The sequence below is a fragment of the Pseudopipra pipra genome, chromosome 11 (genome assembly GCF_036250125.1).
Source record: "Pseudopipra pipra isolate bDixPip1 chromosome 11, bDixPip1.hap1, whole genome shotgun sequence".
Lineage (NCBI taxonomy): Eukaryota > Metazoa > Chordata > Aves > Passeriformes > Pipridae > Pseudopipra > Pseudopipra pipra.
The window spans coordinates 12,109,734-12,131,989 of NC_087559.1; the positions used below are offsets into that span (position 1 = coordinate 12,109,734).

A 22,256-nucleotide genomic window follows, 5' to 3' on the forward strand; every position below is an offset into this window, starting at 1 on the left:
ATTGTTCCCATGGTCCCCATATTTTGCCACTTCAGACAGTGGCCAACTTTGCTTATGCCCAGCTCCTGCTTCAGGTTTTACAGGAGTGCTGCTCTCAAAATACACGTGGTCTGTGGCCAAGGATGAGTCAGAGGGATGCTGTTAGCAGTGCACTGGGTGGTACAAGTTAGTCCTTGTTCATGGGAGTCCATGAGCAATTAAAGGAAGAAAATTGTAATTAATGCCAATCAGCATGAGTTCATGGAAAATAGAATGTGATGTCTCTCTTTGGTTTAGTTGATAAAAGTGATAGTAGTGTACAAGACTTCTGTGAGACATTTGATGGGGTACCACATGACATTTTGATTAAGGATCTAGAGCAGTATAAAATCAAGAGGGTGTGCATTAAATGGATTAAAACCTGGCTCCCTGACAGGTCTCCAAATGTAACTGTAAATCATCTGCCAGCTGTGTCTGTAGCAAAGTCCCTCCAGTATTCTTGCTTTTAATATCTTTATCAATGACATGGAAGAAAATGTAAAATCACCACTGCTGTGGTCTGTTGATGATGTGACAAGCAGGAAAATGGTAAATAATGAAGAGGGGAGTCACTGATAGGGAGGAATACAGAGCGCTTGGGGAGCCAGGCTCAAGCAAACAACAAATATGGTGATGCAGGTGAATGCGAGAACAAAGAATAAAAGCTGCTGTTGTAAGACACTGGACTCGAGGAAGGAGGAAGCTTTTGGGAAAGCTTCTTTACTGGCCAAAATCAGCTGAATGGATGGTCCCAGTGCTGGGCTGCAGCTGAGCGGGAGGACACTTGGAGACAGAAAAACGTAAAAGGGTCTCTAATTTATTTGCCTCTAATGGCAGTGCTGCTGTATGAGTAAAAGCATCAAAATGTTAGAGAGGGTTCAGAAGGACCAGGAAAGTTTTGAAAGAGTGGCAAAGCCCTGAGCTGACCCCGTGTATTGAGCCACCAGAGCGAAGTTGAGGGCAGAGTTGGCTCCAGTTTGCAGATGTGGGGAGTGAAGTAGTTTGTTTGGGTTTTTTTCTGACAGACCCCTGTGCAGCACCTGGAAGCTGAGTGTGAAGGCAGCCAGATGGAAAAAAGGCTTCAAGGAGTCAGCCTCATTAGGAGTTAATTTGTGTTGTTTGAGATCTTTGGCCCAGCTTGGTAACCCATGGCATACCTGCATACAGGGTACCAGTATCTCAGCAGATTAAACCAGCACTGCTACACTGGCATAGCCAGATTGGTGACTGACACCTGCATGTAAGTAAAAGTTGAGGCCCTGCTTATGTTGAAGTTGTTATCAAAAGTGCCAATGGCTTGGGGGAGGCAGAACTTCACCTGAGAGTTCTTAGACACTTTTTATCCTAGTCTCTACACGAAGGTGAACACCACCACCACCCCCCGAAGTATTTTTAAACTAATGTAGTACAACTTCCTGGATGAACATTTCAGAGTTAATTTAAAACTGCTGTAGGTGGTGCTGGTTGCAACTGCAAGGCTTTAGATAGGTGTTCATTACGTAAGTAGCTGCACTAGCTGAAATGTTGCCTTGCCCACAGCTTTTCCAGCCAACTGGTTATTGTTCATCTCAGCTTCATAAATTTATATCCATCAGTGGGATTGTAGGGTGGCAACCTCTCTGGGGAAGTGGTAATGAGAATCTTGGGGTCATACCATCAGCTAGCACAGGAAGACCTGGAGGACAAGGATGTCCATCACAACCTGTATTTACGGCATGAATTGACATTTAGGACTGATTTAAGTGTGGTTGCACTGGCATTCCTATGTATTAAAGTTATTTGTTAAACAAGAGCTAAAGCAGTTCAAGTTTTTTCAAGTTCAAGGAACAGGCTATTGCCAGGGATGGCTTTACTGCAGCTTGAAGGTAGCTTAGGCTAATGCATTTTAGTTTAGCAGGATCAGGCTAAGAGAATGCATTGACAAGTGGCAAATCAGTCACTGCCAACTGTTTATATCCTGTGAGCAGAAGAATACCCCAGGCAAATTCAGTTGGATGTTTTATGCCAACACAATGAGGTCCAAGGGAGTCTATAACTGACATAATTTACACACCATGGAGTCAGAACACATTGAACACTGAATCTGAGAGGGTCCTATTTTAACTTACATTTGCTTACAAGGCTTTGGGGAACAAATTCATGTTTTGGCTAATCCATCTAGCTGGGCACTGCATCCAAAAGGGGCAGCATTGCTCTTCTGATTCCTGCCCCGTCTTGTCTCTTTTGTTGGATGAAGTGACCATGCACCCAGCTGAGGAACAGGATTTGATTGCTACTTGGGCAGACTCTGGTTTTGGTGAGCTAGTTCCTACTTGGATCCAATCTACCCTGGAACAAATATGACTTTCAGAGTGGCTGCCCAGTAGCTACAGTCCAAAAGAGTAGGCAGGATTTTTGTGGCAGCCTTTGGTTAGAAGAGATGGAGCCTTTCAAAACATTGGGTTCTCAGTTGGTTTTTGTAGTTGGAGTCTTTGAGATGGGAATTGCATTGTCTTAAATCCCTCTTCAAATTAGCAAAGCAAGTTAGAAGCACGTTCTAATGAGATGAGTTGTGCAAGAAAGTAGTGCAAACATAGTGACCAGGTTACACAGGAGCAGAGTTAGCAGGCTAAGCAGAGAAGGGAAGTCTAAACTGAAATAGCATGCAGTGCTGTGCAGGATGGAAAGTTACATTAAGAGACACAGCTGCAATTCACCTATCTGTGGAGTCTGTGGTGACACTGGAAGAGCCATCATTTGCCTCTTCCATAATCTGTCACCCATCACTGCTGCCTCAAGCATGGGAAGTTTAATTTCCTGTGAATCATGGCATCACTGGAGAAGTTTAATCCTATATCTTTCCAAGCCTCCAGAGACAAAATAGTTGAATAAGTCTATTGTGGTATTCTTGCCTGCTTAGTTGTTGTTGGAAGTTGTCCTCTGGCTGGTGGTATCTCCATCAGCTTCAGGGTCACCTGCAGGCTGGACTGCTGTGGCATCCCAGGTTGTTGGATTGGAGATGTTGGTGGAAGAATTGCTTGAGTTAAAGATGAGCGTCTGATGTCAGGGGACCCCTGCCAGTCATTGTTCTGCTGCCTGTGTGGAAACAGGCTGAATTCTGTGGTTTTGCTATGTAACATTCTTATGTAGCTGGCTGAGTCGCCAACATGATAAATGCAATTATTTTTTCCAATTGTTATTTTTGCCCAAAGCATGCAATTGACACTGAAGTCTGCTGGGCAGAATGGGAATGCAGCGGCTGCTCACGTCCCTGCAGCGGCATGACGATGTGAAGGCACGAATTGCAATGATGGGAAGCAAACGCTGCCCTGTGGTATATGTTGGGAGCAGGCACCCGTCTGTGTGTCCGTCAGTCCCATCCTCAGGTGTCAGTGGTCAGGGGGCATTCTGCTTTCTTGGTGTCATTGAAGGGGGAAGGATAGAGTTTCTAGGTCGGTTGCAATGTGATTTTCCGTGGAAAGGTGGGAGGGAGTGAGGTTTGGTTATGCAATGGAGGGAGCTGTATTGCACCACCTGGGAGGGGAGCAATGGCACCAGAGCTTCTTCTATCTCCCCTATGCCCACAGAAGCCAGCCACCTCTCTGGCTCCCGAAAGGAGCATTCCCAAAGGAAAAAAAGTGTTTGGGGGCCCTTCCTCAGTGGGAGGCAAGATTTAACTGGATTCTGAGCTTGGGAGGGAGGCACAGCTCTCTAATAACAATGGGGATAAGAGTGGTTTCACAGAGAGTGGGCATGATGTGCTGGGCTAATTTGGGCCACCTGCACCCTTTGGGAAATGGGCACTGTGGGGTGAGGGCTCCCTACACTGTGGCTTATTAAGCCAAGTAAAAGGACAGGCCAGCCGAGCTCCCACTGTGGTGGTTAAAGTTTGTTTTAGCTGCCTTATCTAATCTCTCCCCTAACTTTTGCTGGGGGAAAGCGTTTATTGCTTATATCGTGTTACTCCATGAGCACTTGCTGGCTGTGGCTGTTTGCGTGTGTACATGTAGATGTGAAGCCAGATAACTTCAGGCCTTGCAGTTTTATGGGTCAGTCAATCCAAACTGCTTCCACTGGCAGATGTGGGGATGTGCTGCATTCGTTACCTGTGGGCCATGTGCTATCAGGGTGTAAATCAGCAAAACAGGGCTCTGTTTATACACATAAATTGCCCCAATCTGACAGCTTAATACCCTTTTGACTTTTTACCCTCTGCGGGGGAGAGCCTCAAATGTCTTATGGCTCTGCTCACCCCAGGGATGACGGCAACGCAGGGAAACCAGCCCCGCTATAAAAGGAGGGAGCACGCTTTGCTCCAGTGTGTCTTCAGGCTTGGCTGCGTAGCCACCAGCTCCCCGGAGGGGAAAGGCCCTTCCAACAGACCAGTCCAACAGGAAATTATCTGCTCACCCTTTGCTAAATTACTAGCTGGACAGCCAGTCACAGGGTCCCAAAAATGCCAGCTTCATCTATTCCCCTACGGACATGATTCCCAGGCACTCAAGATCCCAGCTTGGTCACTGGGAGGGCAAACCCACCTTCCCTGCAGGGCCTTGCGCAAGTCTTGATTTCATCTCTTCTGTGGGACATGGAGGTCACACGGGTGAATTTTCCCTGAGCAATCATAGGGTAAAACCTGACAGGCTTCCTTTAGCTCTGGCTGAGGGGTTTTGTTGCTCCAGGAGATGCTTTATTTTTTTCAGCAGATGAGAGGGTGTTTCTAGTGAGATAGTAAGGGGTTGATGAGAGGAAAGAAGTGCCAGGGCATCACAGTGAAATAGATTGTGGGAGCAGGGGTAAGACTCTTAAAATCAAGATCCTCCCCATTTGAAACATCCTTTTTGTTTCTCTTCTGTCATCTCCTTTGTCTTGGAGAACAGGAGCTCATGGCCACATCCAAACCTTTGGTAACACCTTTGGCTTTTTTCCTTCATTTAGTGCATCCTAAATCTGGCTGCACTAGACCATTGTAAAACCAACCTGAAGAAAGAGAGACCCTCTTAATCAGGACACTTGCTTGTGCTGGCACTGAGCAGCCCTGGTTGGGACTCTTAGTTTACCCCACTGTGCTTTTCAAGCCCTCTTCCCCATCAGCACCTGAGCTCTGTTGGAGCATGGCAGCTCCCAGGTCACTTCGTGCTCCCACCCCAACCAAGAGCATCCCGTGCCCTTGCATGGGAGAGAGGCATCTGCAGCAGGCCTTTCCCAACTTGCTTTTAAAGTGCAAGTTGAGGCTGAAAATTGATGATGTAGGAGACTGACCTTGTGACAACGTCCTTCCCTCTGGCTGATCCCAGGTCACTTGCTCTCAGTTTACAAGTCGCTGACTCCCATGGTAGCTGGACTGCTCCCACCTCTGTTTCTGCTTGCCCAAGCAGCAGGAAAGACACTGCAGCTGAGATGTTGTATAGAGCAGAAGGTGACCCCTTCCCTGCTCCTGGCCTTGGATCCCCTTAGTGCCCAAGAGGTGGCTTTGGTGCAGGAAGGGCTACTTGGGTGCCTGGAGAGCTGTGCTGGTGCTCCCCTGTGCTTGCAGGCACCTCATTTTACCTGGCTGGGACTCCTTTCTGCGCTGACACAATTTCTCAGAAGGAGGGGCTGTCAGTCATCACAATTTTAAATTCTCAGCTCAAATTATGCTGTTTCTACAGTGCACTTAGGGCGATTCAGTGAAACATGGCTTCCCGCAGGGAAACATATGAGGCAGCTCAAGGTTGGATGCTCTGATGTTTAATATCAAGTGCACGCATGCTGCATCCTTTGTCTCAGCATGGGCTGTGTTCTCTTGTCTACCCAGCCCCGGGAAAACTTGTAAGCAGTTAGTTTCTTTGAGGACTCTGCCCTTGTGGCAAACTTGATTGAAATTGGCCAGGGAGTTCACAAGTTTTATTAGGGAGAGAGACAGACACACCCACAGCACGATCACAAAAGAGTCGTTTCTCTAGGAAACTGGGCTGAAAAAAATGGTTGTTTAAGTAAGCAAATATGTTTCTTGGAGACACTAGAGCAGGGGAGGTGGGAGGGGAAGTGTGTGTTTATATAGCTGTTGACCCAACCTCCTCTTCAGCATTAGTTTCTTGTTTTAAATCTCTTTATCCCTATTTATGCCCGTTTTATCATGTTGGTTATTAGTCCTAATGACTTGCTCTGCTCTGTGCTGCTGCCTCCATCTCAGCAACCTCCCGTTTTGCTGCAGGACTCTACAGACCACTTTGCTGAGATCAGCCCATCCAAATAACTTCACACATATAAACAATGAACCCAGTGAGGGAGAGGGATTGGCAGGGCCCTGCGGGGGCAAGGCACAGAGTGAGCAAAATTAATCGGTGGCTCAAGCTTTCCTATAAAGCTCCTGTTTCAGGATTTGCAAACTGGTTTCCTCTATCGGCTCCAAAGCATCAGAGCTGCTAATCCCAGGGCAGTAAAGGCCCTTTTGGTCTGAGCTGTCAGCCAAAAATTCAAGTGCCTGTAAGTTGTTCTAGTTTTGCTGAAAATGGGTGCAGCAGTCAGGTGTCCCTTTGATGCGCTCCTGTTTATTTACAAAGAGCCCGAAAGGTCCCATTCCCCCGAACGTGGCAGGAAACAGGCAGGGACAGAATTTGGTACCTTGTTCTTCCTGTTAGGGCTGATCTCACATGTGAGTAAACAGCGGGTGCGTGTTGAGCTGCAGCAAAGGCTTTGCTGCCTGAACCACCACCCGTCCTCCTGTTTTCCAGCCCTGGATGCCTGTGCAAGTCTCCCTTTCACTTTCCCTCCTGGCTGGCTCAATGCAGGAAATCAGGCTGATTAAAAACTAAAGAGGAAAAAAAAATAAATTAAAAAAAATATGAAAAATGTGTTTCTTTAAAAGCAGAAGAAAAAAAATTAAAGATCATTTTAATTAGGTTTGAAAAATCTGCGGCAGAGTTGACAGGCGGGCTGACAGGGCTCCCTTTCACTGGATTGCCCAGCTCAGGGCTTTTCATCTTGTGTGCAGAATATTTTGACATTCGTGCTTTCTTGGCTCCATTTGTAGAGCCCAGTGGAACCTGCAGCCTAATTAAATGTAACAATTCCTGAAAATGAGGGTTGTTATTTTTTTTTCCTAAGGATAATAATAGAGGTTTTATTTAAAAAAGAGCTAATCTATTTACTCTGGGCTGCCTGCTTCCTGACCTGGCCTCAGCACCTGAGGGGACAGGAACAGAATGAATTAGACAGGAGCTTAGTCACTGGAAAAGATGAGGGTGTTAATGTGTGTGTGTGTGTGTGTGTGTGTGTGTGTGTGTGTGTGCGCACATGTGTCCTGCATACTCCACTCAAAGAGTTGAGAGGTAGAAGGTTAGGAGGCTCAGATTTTCCCTGGCAGCTGACTTTTTTCCCTTACTTTTGTGGTTGGGTGCTGGTTTTTAGCCAGTGTCAGACCCAGCAGGCTCTAGAGTGTGCTCTAGAGTCTCTTCTCTGGTTCCTCCACTGTGGCCACCAGCCTGCAGGGAGGGGGAGGCAAGGGCTTTGCAGAACTGGAGCCACACAAGCCAGAGGGTGATGACAGACTTTGTATTGAGAGCTGTGGTAAAGGAGGCAAAGGGGAAGAAAAACACAAGTCAGTATTGTTGAGGACTGGATATGCCCAACTGTGAACCAGCGATCTGCACCTCTTGGTGCCCAGAGCTTCCAGAGCGTTTACTGCAGTGTTTCGTTCTGACCATGGTGTTATGCCTGCTCCCTCAAGCACATCCCTGCATCCCTCTGGCTGTTGAAGCATGGGCCAAGCTCCGGGAGAAAGATGAGTCAGAGTAAGTTTGTGCCTCTCACTGTGGGTTCCTGGTGCCATCGTGCCTCAGGTCTGTCAGCTGCCATCACTGCACTGGGGTGCACCACTCAGGTGTCATGGCACTGAGAGCAGCTCCAGCGTGAGGGCAGCGAATCCATCTTTCATCTCCCTGTTTAATGTGTTCTCCCAGGCTCACATGGAAGTAATGGTGGCAGAAGCTGAGGAACACTCCCTCCCATCCCATGCGTGGTGGATGGCTTCCCTGTGCCACCAGGTCCAACACTGATCATCAAACCACCTCAAAACTTCCCATCAGCTGATGCACCCGTTACTCAGCCAAAAGCAGTACGGTAGGCCACGAGAGGTGCAAACCACTTATAGACTTTCCCTCTCCTCACTTCCTCATGCAGCTCTAGGGAGGTCCCCTCTGGCACAAGAAATCAGAACTTCAGGGACACTTGCCCCCAGCTGGCTACGGCAGGACTTGGCTAATGGTGCCCGTTGCCTTTCCCAGCCGGCAGCCTGATGGCAGCAATGAATCAGCAGCCGGTGGACTTGTCAAAGGCATTCCTCCACTTTAATCCTATTGACAGGGACTACTGCCTGGAACAGGAACTGCGGGGTGAGCCATGTCAACAGCAGATTCTTATTACAGATAATATTGATGGGGCCTTTACTTGAATAATGAAGGGAAGAGCCCTCTGCTTTGACGTTTGTCTCCAAAACCTAGAATTACTAAGAGTTTAACCATCGGAGGGGAGCTTAAGATAGTTGCATCTTAAAGGATCTGCTTTCTTGTCGCATTCAAGGCTGGGGAAAGGAGTTTAGCCCATACACTGGTAGCTCCATGCTGACCTTTTCACTGCTCTTAATAAATGTTACAGTTAAATAAACTCGGATGGATTTTTCTATCTACTGGAGTGTGTTATCCACTTTCTGGGGAAAAAAAAAAGTCAAAAAAACTCCAAATCCCTGTTTAATATCACTGTTACTCATTATCTTTGCTAGCTGCAGGGCGAAAGGCAAGGAGGAAGGGCAGGGGCAGGACAATTCAGGCTGTATTATCAGGGTAATTCCTACCATTGCACATGATTATGTGTGTCTCTGTATAAGGGTGAATCAGGGCTGTTTAAATCCGTTGTGATCTTATGGCCAAAGCTCAAACTGGAATCAGTAGCTCTGGAAATATTTGGAGAAAGTTTTGGTTGTTTTTATTTACTTTCTTATTTTCCACTCTTTAAAAGAGGAAAAAACCCTCTCTGTCTGGTCTATATCGCTTGGTTCCCTACAGGAGTGGAGGCACCAGAGCTGCAGGGGAGAGGCTGCCTGAAAAGTCAAAAGAGGGCAGAAAGCATCAGCTGTTCCAGGAAATAACCTGTCCTTGCACATTTCCTCATGTTCAGGCTTCAATATTGTGAATGTGAGCACTGTGATGAAAGAAGGTAAGGAAGGAAGATGGGACTAAATGGTGGCATCCCTGTTCTTGGACTTTAAATGTAACCAGAAGCTCAAAGGTGTCCCTGTAAAGCCTTATATTAGAGACATCTCTAAAAGGGGTTTGGACCTCTAGCTCCTATTCGGACAGATGAGGAAGACAGCAGGCAAAGTTGGCTTTTGTCCACATTTCTACCTCCCAGATCCTAGAGCTGGCCCAGGACTGAACTGGCAGGTGGTTTAAGTTAGAGCAGCCCTGTGGCTGCTCTAACTTAAGCCAGCTGGAATCTCTTCTGGGGCTGGTTCTACCAGCCAAGGTTTGCTGGATTACAGCAGGGCCCTGAAAGCCTCCAGCCCACCCCTGCATGGCCTACACAAGAGGACCAGTGAGCAAATGACATGAAAATGTCAGGGCAGTTCCCAGCTGGTGCTTTAGGACAGCTTTAATTCCTTCATAGTGCTGCACAAAATTAGTATCTGGTCCAAGGGAGCCTGTTCTCGAGGTATTTTTAGTCCGATTGTGAAGACCCTAGGAGTTTTGGATTGCCCTTAAATTTCTCAGTGTTGGGCTTTCTGACTTGAACTGTTAAATATTTTCCATACATAAACAGCAGCCACAAAATTTCAGGTTGGATGACTTGTGGTTTAGATTAAAAAAAAAAAAGCCAAAACAAGACAGAAGAAAAGCAAAGTCTCCAAGCAGTCCGATTACTCTTCTAATCCGAGTGCATCTCCTCCCTCTGAAACAGGTTCCTGATACAGGGATGAAGTGACCTCTCTTGGAACAGTTCTTAAAAGTACAAAGACCCAGCAAGCACAGAAGGGACAATCCTTAGGGTCAGTGAATGATCCCCCAGCGCATAATGTGGTGCATGAGAAGGCAGCTCATGCTCTCAGTGTGCACCCCATAGTTCTGGGTATTGTTTAACTCAGTGTCTGTATCCATATCTGTACCTATATGCAGTGTTTTAACCTCTTCAGATCTTCTGTTTTACCCAGAAGATCCCGTGGATGATGGGGGCACTTGTTTTCCTGTAAGGATGGACCCCCGAGGACCATCTCTTAGAACAGCTTCGAAATCCCACTGAGGTGCAAGCTACCTGCCCTTCCAGCCATGATTTATGCCCCTTCTCTTCCAGGTGGCCAAAGTGTGGCACAGAAACTCAGTTCTGCTCCTAACAACAGGGACAACTGGCCAGGCCTGACATCAGGTGCTGTGGATACACAGAGAGCCTTTCCAGTGAGGGACAACTCCAGCAAACACCAGTGGTTGGGGAGAGCCCATTCTGGTCAGAACTGGAGCAGGCACAGGACTGTGCTGCCAACCCTGGGCCAGGCAGGGAGCAAGCAGCTTTGGAAAAAACATCCAACCTAGGTGTGTGCCTGAAAGGACTGTAAATATCCATGCATGAGCTCTTGTTCTCCAAGGTTTTTCTAACGTGGTAGAGGCTTACAGTGAGCGGGGTACGGGGATGTTCCCTTGGCAGCAGGTAGATCTGTCCCAGTGCCCTGACTAGAAATGTCAGTCCTCAGCCTTTTTGTCTCAACCAGGCACCCGTGAGATCCCCCACAGTGAGATTTGTGATGGGGGTCTGTGCCCAGCTGCAGCATAGACCAGCTCCACCGTGGAACCACCTACACCAGCTACCTCACAGACATGGGGAGATGCGATGGCCAGGCTGTGGGAGGAGGTGGGCATGAGCTCAGGAAGTGTAGAGATCGAGCAACCTGAAGTTGTCCTTGAGCCTCTCTTAGCACTGTGGCTGTGGGCATGGCCAGACCATTCATGTCCCACGCTGGGGTGGGTGAGCAGAACAGTGTGTGACTCCAAGCCCCCATGGCCCAGAGAAATGCCACTCCCTCCTCATCTCCATGTTGTTGCACTGGGAGATGAAACCTGGCTAATGCCAGATTTGATGGTGTCTATGGCATTAGCTGACCCCTCATGGAACTGCCCAAGGGCTCAAAAATTTGTTGGGTCCTTCAAGTCGCAAGGGTTTATAAATACTGGTTTCCCCACGTTTTCTTTTTTGTTTTGGAGGTGCCTTAGAATGCTCTGAGCTTGTGTTTCTCAGCTTTTCTCTAGAATCTGGAAGCCAATGGAATGCTTGTTCCTTTTTCTTCTCCTTTAAAAGTGAAATCTGAGATTTTTGCATAATGCATTGGAGCAAGAAGCTAGGGAGGGGGTGAAGAAAAACATCAAATACTGTGGGACTAAAATTGCAAGAGTTGGCAACACTGACTTTTTTTTTTTTGTTTTCCTTTCTGTTTTCCAGAGAAAAAGAAAACCACCCCCAATTTTGCTGAGCCCCAGCAGTGTGAACAGAGAGAAAAGGTGCTTCAGGGCAGGAAGAAACTGTGAAGAAATAGATTTTCAAACTCCATTTATATTGGATTGTCTGAAAATTGGCCTGAGAGCTGCCTTCTGGGGAATCTGCCCTGCTCTGAGGGTGGGGAGAGATGTCTGTGGGGAGAAGCTGTGTGGGGCTCTCAGGCTGGGACAGGACTCAAGTTGCAGTCTCCTCTGGTGGTGCTCAGACCTCAGCAGTGCCAGGTTCTCAAGGAGGGCAAGGAGAGGATGAGCATGCAGTGGAAGGGCTCCATGAAACTCTTCCATAAGAGCGACATCTCCTTCTGCAAAAGAAGTCGTGGTTGGCCAGGACCAGTCCTGGCAGGCAGAGAGGTGGAAAAGGACAGGCCTATTTACCCCCAGACCTTCTTCCTGCTGGTTACCTGGAAGTCATGGCAATGCTGCCATGCCCTTGTACTCAAGGAAGACATGCAGAAGGACCTGAGTCTGTACCAGAGATGTGCATGGGGTGGTGGTACCCAACCACAGCTCTTGGTGCTTGCAAGACTCTCAAGACCACCAGCAGACAGAAAGATCAATAAATGGAGGCTCAGCAAAGTAGGATGTTCCCCTTAACACATGACATCCCAAGGGATGGTGTCCCTGGAGGTAAGGATGCTGGTGTGGATCTACTCTGGGCTGTTAAACAGCAGAAGTAAATGTGTCTCTCTCTCCTTGACTGCACGTGGCATGTACAGGAGGACTGTTATTTATTAGCGCTCGCAGTCGCTGGCAAGAGCTTCTGGAACAGAGGTTGAGCTCCGACTGCTATTCTTGCCTGTCCTCCATCACTTGTGCTCATATCTTTCTCAGACTCTCTCCTTTTGGGTTGAAATTTTCCATGCTTCCTTTTAGCCCAGTGACACATTTTTGCTGAAGGTATGGGCTGTGCTGGTTGGAGTGCTCTTTGTGGAGCTCCTTGCTAATCTCTGCCTTGTGGTAAATGTCCATCTTTCATGTCTCAGGAGACATCAGGCTGAAGAAAATCTTTAGAGGACAGATCCTGCTTTATTTACTTGTTTATTTATTTGAAAAAGTTACTTAAAAGCTTACATTTCAGTCAACTGGAACTTAAAAGGAAATCTCTTATTTAGATCTTCCCCAGTGGAAAACTAAGCAGCTCTGGCAAAATTAGTTTTTCCATGGAACATTCAGATTTTGTGAAAACTACACTTTCTACTGAAAAAAATATATTTTGATCATTAGTTTTTTGTCTGTTCTACTTTTTTAAGGATCATTCAAAAACATAAAGGCAAAAATCTTTACTTCCTACGTCTAATGTACCAACTTTTTTTTTTTTTTTATCATGACTTCAATTCCATCTCCTTAGCAAGGAGGCTAGAAAAATTATTCAGCTTAAGGAAAAGCATTTTATCAGTTATAAAGTTGTGGAAATTTAAAATGGGTATCTTAGTGCAAGTATTGGATTTGCAGCTCGCCTTTCTTCCTATCTGGGTCGAGGATGCCAGACTTAAAAACCTGGTGTTAACTTAGCTAAGAGTATGTTTGGTAGGAGGCTTTTGGTTTGTGTTTTCCTTCTTTTTTTTTTTTTTTTTTTTTTTTTAAGGGCAGCTGAAATACAGAAAAATGTGTTTAGGACTGCAGGACTAAAAATTACGTCTGGGAACTGGGAGACCACCATTCATGGTGATTCTGAAACAGTGATTCCAGGTTGAATTTATCATTTACAGGAGACTTGTGGTTTAATATGTGTTCTTCCTCAGGACTTTCAAACTTAAAGATTGTTTTCCTTAGACAACCTTCTTTTTCTGAAAAACTAGAATAACCAAATACTATGCTTAACTAGTTAAATCTTCAAAAGTTAGCAAGTTCCAGTCCAAGGATTAATGACATTACAAACTTAATGCAAGCTCATCATGCAAATGTAGAGTTTTCTCTATTCCCTTTTCTACCCCATTGTGATGGGGCAACTCCTTGAATGTTCAGAGATTCTCCCCACAAGCAGATATAAATTTGATACTTTCAGATATATGCATACATGTACAAAATTGGTGTAGGCTATGCACTGAGCACAAGAAATAAGTCCTTGTATGCAAAATGCATTAAAAATGGCTAATTTGCAAAATACCCAGAATACATCATGGTGGATGACTTGATTTGAAACATTAGAATAGGTGATAAGAAGTCATGCTATAGAATAATTTATATATATTTCAAATGACTCCCACTTAAAGGGAAAAAAAGTCTTTATAATTAACATAACAGATAAGAGCAACTGTGACACTTTAAATAAATGTGATGGATTTGATTTTGAAGTAGAGTTTAAGATTCTGAGGATGTGTTCAAGAGAGAAAAAAATATGTGCTCTGAGTTGAAAATGAACACATACTAGAGATCATCTTTAAAAACTAAACAGCCTCACAGAACTCCCCTGTTCCTGATGGCCTTCAGCACAGAGCCTCCTAGGAAATGGGAGTGGGATTAATTAAAAGAGAGCTGAGAAAAGGGAGGCCCTCCAAGGGAAGGTTTGGGACTTCTTTTCCATGCTAATAGTCATCCAAGGAGAAGACATCCAAAGATCTAGTCATGGTGGAAGTAAGTCTTGAGGAATGCTGCCTCCTCACAGATTTTAAAATAAAATGCAGGGCCAATGATGTCTTAGATGTTAGATACAATGGACATGATATTGGTCATTGGATGGAGCCTTGGCAGCCAGTTAAGTGAATAGTTTCACTTAGTTTTTTTATGTGTGATCCCATCCTGTGTTGGGCTAAGTTCCTGTGGCTCCTTCAAAGATACGTGGGCAGGAAGTAGAGGGGGACCATTGTACAACAGAAAGGGGGAATGGGTATTTCCCACCAGCACTTTTATCTACAGAGCCCCTGACCAAGATGAATTAAAAATTACTGATTTCTGCAACACTGTCTTCTCATTTCTTAGCTGTTGCTCAGGCAAAGCTGTTATTAATTCAGAAGGAGTCTGCCTGAGCAAGAACTCTCCAGAGTCCAAAATATTTTGCAAAGAGTAAATATAAGAACTATCCACCTACCACAGAACAGCATCAGCCCCTGGGTGGAATGCAGGAGCTGTTTAACAGTGCACAGAAACATTTCCCTGAAGGTTTGGACAGAAGTCGAAGGTTTCTCTATGCCCAACTGAAACTACAACTGCAAGCAATAAGCAGTATGGGTCCCCTCCCTTGCCTTGGTACTGGATGGATTCAGAGGGGTGAACAGCACCTACCTGAGTACCACACCACTTCCTCTAGGACACTAAGAGATTTTTCTGGAGCTCGCCCATCTGACCCAGTCCTGCGCCATGAGATCTGGCAAGATAATCGCTCCAAGTGTCTGGGTAAGTACTGTAAAATGCTTCAAATAAATGAATAGAAATCATCTGCTTCATAAATGCCAAGGGCTTTCAACATGTCGTTTCTTGGTAAACAAAGAATTTCAGCACGACAATATCTTAGGATGTTATTGGCCATATTTGTTCCCTCGTGCATATTGAAGCGAATTTGAACAGAGTTGCACAGCTATCCATTACGTCCTCCTTAGAGGTTTTCTCCCTGCTGCATTGGAGATGAGGGGGCTTCTCTGACTACTCCTGGACAGACTGATCTGCCCCCAGTCCCCAAAACTCCCATTTCTGTGATGGTAAAGGGCAGGTAGAAGTTCTGCTCATGCTTGGTTCTGCACAAAGTGCCATATATTATGATTAGAAAAAACCCCAAACAAACCAAAACACATACTTTTTTTTTTTTGACATTAGAATTCAGTAAAAATATGTGTGTGCTTCCCCCCTCACCCCCCAGCTAAATTGATTACATCTGGTGGCATGAAAAAAAATAGCCAAAATGTCAGACTGAGTCACACAGCCCCCTTGGGTGGTTATATTTATTTCAGGGTTGGAGCTCTCACCAAAACAATTTATCCTTGGCTCTCCCTCTCAGCCTTCCCATCTCTGTGCTTACAAACTCTTCTCTGTTCCCTAACACTTGCATTTAGCCCCAAGTCCCCTCCTTCCACCAGTTTTCCCTTTCTCCATCTTATTCTTCTCTGGCCTGGCTCCATCCCTCTCCTTCCTCTTTGCTACATCAACTCCAGCAAAACCTGTAATTTGCAATTCTTCTCTGGGAATAGCGGAGGAAGCTGGAGCACAGATAAGGTTTGATGTTTCTAATGCTCTGCCACCTATTTAGTGTCTTGTTTCATGTTTCTTGCGGTGAAGGGATGTGATAAAATGTGTGAGTGAGCTCCTTGCTGTGGTTTTCATCATCTCTGTGACTGGTGGAACAGGTGGGGTGGGACTAGTGCCTGCTGGGATGGACACAGCTCCATCTCCAGCCTTGCCTGCTGTCCCTTGGCTGTCCTGACCTGCTGCAGTAGAGGAGGTGCATCTGCTGGCTTTCCTTTTATGAATTATTCTCTGGGCTTGGTTCACCTGTGTCCCCTGTTTTCTCTCTGACAGGGAGCAGCACAAGAAGCATCTGTTTGGTGAGGAAAGTCTGTGCTGCAGTGGGTGGGGAGAATCCCATCTCCAAGAACACCAAACCTCTCTTCGGAAACCTCCTTCTGCCCAAATTGCAAGGAGAATGGCCACCTCCTGCCTGCAGCCCTGGGAACACCCTCTTGTATGCTTTGGTCCATAAATCCCATTGCAATCTGCTGCCAGGTTCTGCCTGCTTTCATGTCTTATGACAACCACAGTTGCAGAAGACCAAGTGCTCTGGGATCTTCATGGATGGAAATGGCTGCAAAAATGCATTTCTCTGGTTTTACTCCATTATGATGAAAGAGCCTGGTCTGGCAAGAGCAGAGACTGCAGGTCTTATTTGCTCTTTCTCTGGGACTGGAGAAATGCCCTGCACAGATCCATGCCCTTGCTTTAGTTGCTACTTCTACAGGAATCAATGACAGATGAAAACAGGGATACCCTCCACTATCTTGGCTGGGAGAGGACTCGAGAGGCTCTTGGCATCGCTGCCTCTAAGGTTAATACTCTCTGTCCCACCTATTGTGTCTCTTGCTCCCAACCTGGACAGCAAGCTCCTGTTGTACACATTTTTCTCCTGTGGTAAATCAGAGCCCCCTGGGATCTGGTATTGTGCTGCTTTTTTTTTTTTCTTTTTCCCCAGGTATTTTTGTCTGTGAACCACAGAAAACTGAATAGCAGGAAATGAAGTGCAGATTGAGAGCATGGTTGAGTGCACTTGCTAAAATAAAACATTAGGGGGGAGGGAGAGATTCTTTTATAATAGAAAATGAAGTGTGTTTACTTTTTATTGATGAAGTATTTAATTGTGCTGAGCATTTGAGATGTTCTTAGAGGCATCTCAGACTGTGCATGGACTAGAAATGCCAGTTGGTCTTTGGTACAAATACCTCGCTAGGTTGAACTCACTGTTTTGTGCCTGGGAAGGGCAAGGAGATGCCAGGGGATTTTGATGATCTCTGACATGCCACAGTTGTGCCAGGAGGACCAGAGAACTTCACTGGTATCTTCTCAAACTCGACTAGATGCTAAGATGACCCAGAAGTTTGAGTGGATGCATTTTGTCAACAGAAGAAAAAGTCTCTGCCTATTTCCCCTGGCCAGTGAACTTCACTGTTGGCTGGACAGCCTTACCCAAGTGAAGCTTTTGGTCTCTATGGTCAGTTCAGCCTTTAGTCTTCACACACAGAGTCTGCCAGCAAAGCAGGACACGCCAGAGAGCATCTGTGGAGCTGGTGCAACATGTTCAGGTACCTGAGGCAGTACTGAAGTGGCCCTTCTGCAGCAGGTCAGTTAACTTGGGTGCTGTCACCACACTGCCATCACTGTGCTATTTCTGGGATGTTAATGTGCTGAACTTTGCATGGCATCACATTGTGTCATGGACCTGTGCCACAGAGCCTTAGAGCCTGCTTGCTCTCTGCTATGCTTCTGACTTTTTTTCTTAGGCAAAGCAAGTAGCACAAGCAAGTGCAGGGTGTGGAGTTAAAGCTGTGACCTTTTAGATTATTCTGTTACTCTGCAACAAATGCTGGATGAGTCCAGCCAGGCAGCTGGGTTCTTTTGTGAGGTTGAAATAGTCTCATTAATTCAGATGTCTAAAAGTAGCAATTGATAGTCATCAGTGACCTGGACTGCTTTCTTGTGGGGGACAGATCTCTAGAGTCCGTGTCCCATCTCTGGAGCTGTCCTGTTCTCCCTGTGTTTCTGAATCGCTGTCTGAAAGATTGTAAAAGTTTGTTTGATCCAGTAAAGAATCATAAGGCTTCAAAAGCAGAGGAGACCAAGATGCTTAGAGCTGCCATGGCAGGTCTGTGCACCTTTGCAAGAAGCTTGGGTGCAACCAAGAGGTGTGCCCTTAATGAATTAACTGGGGCTGCTTTTATTGGGTCTTAGCTGTGTAAAGTGTGCAGGGAAGCTTTTAAGCACGTGCCAAAGCCAGTGAGAGCTAACCACCTTTATTAAATTTTGCTTGGATCAGATCCTAAGTGTACAGGAACTGGACACAGTGGTTGCTTTTCAGAGCCATTTTCAGAACCATGAGATCTTATGGTGCCTCATGCCACTGCCTCTGCTTCCAGACAAAATGGGAGCTGGGTATCTGCTGGAAAAGCTCTTCCACCTGTCCCAAAGGGCATGGAGTAGAGCATGGCCTCTTTACCTTGTCCATCTTACTATTTACACCAAGGTACTAATTCTAAAAGTTCTGTCTTGACAATGCTTTAGCTAGCAAAAATGTCCAGTTATGCAGCCTCCAGATGAAACAGCAACCAGCCCAACAGAGGAGACCTCAGCTGCAAGGGAATTGCAACTTCATTTGCCTTCCCTGGGGACAAAAGCCTTTCAGCATCTTGCGAGGTCCCACAAGAAGAGTTGAATCCTGTCACATGGGAGTGGGCAGTCCCTGTGCTGACCAGAAAGTGGAAGGGGGATTCAGGCAGAGAATAAATTCTAGAGGGGAGAATAGATGCAAGGAAATTCCTAGGAATGTTACAGAAATCAACATCCCCCCCTTGCTCCTTCCAAACCAACCCACCTAAAAAATGCCGTTTTGTGGGCTATTTTGGAAAGGAGTCCATGCCTGGGGAATTTTTGGCTGATGCTTATGGCTTTTAGAAGTTTTTGGGAGATCAGACGAATAGAAACAGGAACCAGATGGGACTTCTAGCTGCTGGAAAGAAAGGAAGAAAAAAAAAAATCAGGGGGGAAACCTATTTCTTATTTTAAATGGGAAGAGCACTTGTTCACTTTTGGGGAGTTTCCCCTTCACCCTGAATTTCTTATTTTAAAGTAATTTATTCTAGTTCCATGATATTCTCTCAGGACATTTATCTCTCTTCTTGTTGTTGCTAGGAATTTTCCTTTCTTTTGTAACAAAAACCAGTTTATTCTTAGGAGAATTTAAGCCTTTGCTTTACTAGATAAAAAGAGAGTCAGTAGTTGGTTTTGTTCTTGCAGCAGCCTCAACATCCTTTGGCCATTTACTTACTGAGTTTATCTCTGAGGCTGAAAAACGTGGAAAAAAAAGGCAATGGCAGGGGAGAGTAGAGAAAAGGTGCTCTGAGATACCAAAACTAAGCACCTGTGGGTCCTACTTGAAGTAAACGACCATCAAAGGGAGAGTTGTACCATACTGGAACCTACAACAGACCCAAACGTGGACCTCAGATGCCTGGTGCCTGCAGTGACCCAACTTGTCAAGCATCATGTTGGATTTGTGGTATCTTGGCGGTTGGGTTTTGGGGTTGTAAATCCAAAAAAACAGGTCTGGTCCAGCCCCAGGTTCCATTTAATCAGACCTTGGCTCTGCAGCTGGTTGAGTTTTGGAAAACATCCCAGAGGCGGAATAAGGGCCAAGGAGCATTTTCCAGCTCCTGGGTCCAAGCTGGACTCTGGCTGGGAGTCGCAGTCCAGCCGTGATCTGACATCGTGCTGGGACTGTGCTTGGTTGGGCTTCATCTTTGCAGCCTTTTCCTTCCAGGCTGGTGGGCAACAGGGGGAGTGGGATGTGTAAGAGTGCCCCTGCTCCACTCAGTGGAGCCATGAAATCTTACTCCCCAGCTGGTAGGAAGGAAGCAAAGTAGATACCAGCTCACAGACAAAGATAATAACTAGATAAGGCCTACTTTTGAGCTTTGTCACTAATCTTCTTTTAAGGCTCTGCATTTAAGGAATTCTTTTAATAGTTAATTAGGGAGGTTTTTACCTTCCACTTTTCCAATTATTTATTGTTTTCTGGGGGAAAAAAAAGCGCTTTTCCAAGGTTCCTATCTTGTTTTATAGTCTTCCTTTTCTTGATAATCGTTTCATATTATTTCTCGTGCCCTCTGAACTGCAGCCGTTCCCAAGATAGGGTTATTAGCACAAGGCAATGACCCTTGATAAACCTTCACCCGTGGTTTTTAAGTTGGTATGAGAGGAAATCCGTCCCTAGGACTTAATAATGTATAAACTGTATTTTTAGGGAACTAGATTGAAAGCTCCACAAGCAACATTAGAACTACACTATGATACTTATTAGTGGTGATGCACGAAGTCAAGTGTAGATATTTTAAGACACAACAGTTGATCATTTATTTGCATTTCCAAGTGTGCGTGCATTTGAACACATGGCTTTGCTTCGAAGGTTCATCACAGAGGGACATAACTGAGCCAGCTGCTTGAAGCCTCTGTTATGGTGACCAATTGATTACTCTAGTTTAAATGAAAAAAAAATGTCCCAAAATGTAAGGGTTTAGGTTTGAGTGTCCAATTAGAGTTCTGATGTTTGCGGCTTTCTTTTTTCCTTTGGCTCGGGCTGGTCCGGCAGGATGTCCCATATTAGAATGCTACTCGGTTGTTGTTGTTTTTTGTGGTTCCAGTGAGCTGTTTTTTCAGAAATGTCTGGAAGGAAAGAGACATAGGGGACTTGGTTCACAGGGTTTGTACAAAAGCTTTTATTTTTCCTTGTTTCCCCCCTCCTTGTTTTTGCTTCTCGTGGTTCTGATGTACAAGTGTTCTCAGGAGTGACATGCTGAGATTTTTAAAGCAAAGCGCTTATCACATGACTCAGGTGTCTGCTGTCACAGTCAAGGCAGTATCATCCCAGGAATTTTGTTTGAATTTAGCTTCCAGCTAAAACAAAAGTCGTCTGAGTAGGCAAGCTTTTACTGGTTTCACTTTGGCTTCCCACACCGGTTTAATTTGGCCCATGTTTGCTCAAAATGTCTCCAGCTGTCTAGAAACTTGTTCCTAGCTTGCTGGAACATTCACAACTCTTTTGGCCAGTGTGACCTTAGTTATAAAGACTGGCTGTTGTTTATTTCAGATAGTTTTTACCAGCTCTATTATATATAAGGCAGTTCACATAATTGAAAGAGACATGTGTTGGGCGCTGTCCTTGCATTCGCAGGTTATAAGTTACTGCTGTCCACAATGCTCAGGCATGAGATCTGCCAGAGAACACCACCTCGTTTTGGTCCCTGGGAGCTTTTGCTAATATTTTCTTTTATATTATCACTCATTTTGTTTCTCTGTTGGACAGTTTCCATGTGCCTCACACTGAGGACCAAAGTGTCAGAAGATTAAAGGACTGTCTTTTTGCCCAACTAATATGAATTGGAGGCTAAACTGTGCTCTACTCAGAAAATGAAATGCCTTCTAAAGAAGTAAGTGGCTGGAAGGAGGCAGTGAAAATCCATCAGATTTGCATGACTAATTAGCTTATCCATTAGTTATTATCCTTGTGTTTACTTGTAATGAGAATCTTCAAAGATTATTCTATATTGGACATGCAGATAATTTTTTGCTTATGTAATTTTTTCTGTACTGAGATACTACTGTGATGTGTGCTCTACCTTGACATACATAATTCTCTCTTCCCTCAGTTGTCCATCCTCTAGACAATGTTGATCCTGCAACCATCAGTGGGGGGTGAACTGAGTGGCCACACAACCCAGACTGTTTGAAACATTTTCTCTTTGCCCTGGAATTGGGTCTGAATTTCTTGGCAACCAGAGCCCAGCCTTGTTTTGTGAGATGCAAACATTTCTAGATGTCAAATTCTGGGTTTCAGTCAGTTATTCAGCTTCTCGGTTCTTGAACAAGTGCTCCTTTTGTGGAAGTCATTAATGTAGGGAGAAATTCTCTCTGTGTGTCTTCTCAGGGTATGGTATGATTTCATAAGAGAAATGTGATTTCTGGAGTTGCTATTTTCAGATCTTCCTTACTCATAAAGGTTGAGAGGATACGAGGTGTCTTCTTTAAAAAAGTTAAAGTTCATTTTTGTATGTTTCTGTATGTCCTACAACTATTTAAATTTATTCATTTTGGGGTGGGAAGTGGGAATGTCCATATGCCTAAAGCAGGACACAGGTAGCATGTTACCTTTGGATTTTGAAACACTGGAGCTTAAAAGTACAATTCTGAGGATTTTTTGTTTTGTTTTGTTTTGAAGTCTCTGCTATGTCATCCTCTTAGAAGGTTTAGTAGAAATGAAAAAGAGGATGGGTGTAATAAACCTGATTTTTGACAGATTTTCCGAAAGAGCTGGATTTGGTAAAGATTCTCTTCCTCCATGACTCAACCATTTCCTGTTTTCTGGCATTCACAAACTTCCGCTGAACATATCAAATTTTACGTTTACCACAAAAAGTCTCCAAACTAAAAAACAGAAAGAGAGAGAAAAATAGAAAAGTCTTTCGAACCTGATGAGATTTTCATCTCTACAAGGAAACAAATAAAATCTTTATTTGTGACCTAACTCGTCAGTTTTAGGAAAACTCATGC

The 22,256-nt window shown here is 45.1% G+C and overlaps 2 long non-coding RNA genes across 2 annotated transcripts; one reads left to right on the forward strand and one right to left on the reverse strand.

Annotated features, from left to right (window-relative positions):
* Positions 1 to 4,646: 4,646 nt before the first annotated feature.
* On the reverse strand, positions 4,647 to 5,676 carry LOC135420038 (uncharacterized). The gene is made up of 3 exons (XR_010433304.1): positions 5,548 to 5,676; positions 5,260 to 5,392; positions 4,647 to 4,977 (listed from the first exon to the last, which is right to left on the reverse strand). It is a non-coding gene; the product is annotated as an uncharacterized LOC135420038 (long non-coding RNA).
* Positions 5,677 to 10,859: 5,183 nt separating this feature from the next.
* Positions 10,860 to 11,572, forward strand: LOC135420039 (uncharacterized). The gene is made up of 2 exons (XR_010433305.1): positions 10,860 to 10,985; positions 11,461 to 11,572. It is a non-coding gene; the product is annotated as an uncharacterized LOC135420039 (long non-coding RNA).
* The last annotated feature ends 10,684 nt before the right edge of the window (positions 11,573 to 22,256 follow it).